The sequence below is a fragment of the Nothoprocta perdicaria genome, unplaced genomic scaffold (assembly GCF_003342845.1).
Source record: "Nothoprocta perdicaria isolate Ctin4 unplaced genomic scaffold, notPer1 scaffold_22, whole genome shotgun sequence".
NCBI classification, from domain to species: domain Eukaryota; kingdom Metazoa; phylum Chordata; class Aves; order Tinamiformes; family Tinamidae; genus Nothoprocta; species Nothoprocta perdicaria.
This window is the reverse complement of record NW_020455415.1, coordinates 3,226,665-3,228,841: the sequence shown is the minus strand read 5'-3', so window position 1 is coordinate 3,228,841 and position 2,177 is coordinate 3,226,665.

Genomic DNA, 2,177 nt, shown 5'->3' with positions numbered 1-2,177 from the left:
CAGGCCAGCACCGAGGCGCTGGACAGGTGAGAGGCGGCGAGCGGGGCCCGCGGGGAGCGGGAGGCCGCGGCCTCCCCGGCCAGGACGGAGCCGCCGGAGGCCGCAGAGGGCTCCGGCCCCCCGCGGCGCGCCGGGAGCCTCGCTCCGCYCGCGCGGTTACCGGGCTTTTGCCTCCGCTTTTTTATTTACTCGTAGGGACCACGTAGGCAAGCGGCAGCTTCGCCTCCGCGAGCGGAGCGTTCGCGCCAGTTTCCTGCCGCGCTGGCGGGCGGGGCTGCCTGGCTGCTTTTTTGCTGCTGGGTTGCGTTGGGTTGGGCTGTTTTCGCCTTTTTTCGGTGCTCAGCGCACCGTGGCCGGGCGGTGCCAGGCCGCTGCCGGGGGCTGTTGTCACCCGCCCTCCCCGGCCCGCTGAGGCGCCTCTCGATGCCACAGGTACTTGTGTTGGGCCCAAGCGCGTGTCCCCCTGCAGCCGCAGCTCCCTATGGGACAGACCCCCTGGGGGCTGTCACCCCTGCCCGGCCGGGTGGCYGGGAACAGGAGTTCGGTGCCGATGTCCCTGCCGACTGCCCCGGAGCGCTTGGAGGACCAACCACCATCTCTCATTGCAGTGCAGTTTTCTGCATTCTTGCTCCTTGCTAATGTACTTTCTYATCTTTCCTCTTAATTTTCACCATCTTGTTCTCTCCTCTTGATGCGCTTGTTGTACCCTAGCGAAGTTAAGATGGTCTCTTATACCATTATTGAGTTGCTGGCTGTTATGGCAGTTCCAGGGTAAGCTGATGCCTGTGACCTGGGATGAAATAGTATGGAAAGATGCTGGGGAACCCGTGTGTTCCCCATTTCCCAGGCTGCAGGAAGCAACCTGAGGAAGGGAGGAGGGAAGTGCGTTCCCTCCACAGCGCTGTGCGTTCACTTACCACCACACGCACGACTAAACATTCAGCTCAGTTTTCCTAGTTACATAAACTCTTTGTCCAGTGACTCCCAGCAAAGACGAGCTATGGTAGAAATAAATCCATCTGATAATTGTGAGGTAAATACGTAGCTGCAAACGTGCTTTGGCTAACCCTAAGTGGAGACTATGGGAAGTCAGTGGCGTGAGGGAAGGAGGAACARATTAAACCAGAAAAGGTCTCTAAGCTTCCACCTTGGGCACCCTTGCAAAACAGACATGAAGATTTCTCTAGGCAAGGCTGAACTCCATATCAGTGCAGACTTGGGGCTTGTGTTCGAGTGGGAATGTAATGTTACAGGTGGGGCAAAAACTGCTACAAACTTGGTCAGTAGAATTCTAAAGTTCTTTGGTTTCAGGTATGAGTTGTCCTTTTAGCTACATGCGTGATCAGTTCCTACCTGCCAGTCCTAGCAGAGCTAACGTAAGACCAGACCTGTAGTTAAGTAGCAATTTGTCATCTAATGCCCTTATCACACCCTCCAAACATCCCAGTTATACCTGTTTCGTATTGTGTGAGTTCACGGCTTTATAGSTATTCACCTTTGCATCCCAAATACTCCCAAGAATGTATCCTCTCTAATTAATTGCAGCTCTGCCATTCGAGTGACTTGTTGTTAGGCTTCTTGTAAGCACACCGTGTTGTGTAATTCAGCTGGGAAGGACTCTCTTTAAGATTATTCAGAAACTATTTTACAAGTACCAAAAGGAAATATGGCTAAATAGAAACTACTCTTTAGAAAGCRTATATTTCCCATGTGTAACATTATTCATATAAAATGCTTCAAAAGACTAACAGAGTAATTTTAAAGAAGTTTTCCTTATTAAAAGCAGTGGGAAAAAATTAAGATTTTTTTTTTGCAATATTTCACAATCAAATTCATTCTGGAGATAGATTTAAAGAAAAAAAAAGTATCAAAAAAAGTTGAGCAGGTTACACCAAATAATATTTTTATTATTTTCTGGGCCCCTAACTACATTTTTTGCTTATTGACAGAGCTATGTCTTTGTAAGTTCCAGTAAAATTAAATTCTTTTTCCTAATTTACCAGCAAAATAGTTGCATTCTTCCCATCAGTATTCTGAAAATCAAAAAGCTGATGATGTTAGTGATCACTTTTATGGTCTTGTTCTCTAGTTGTGCTCAGCTTGCATACTGTTGTCCATATAAATCATGAATTGTTGCTAAATAATCTGAAATATTCTGTTTTTCTAGCCCTACYGGA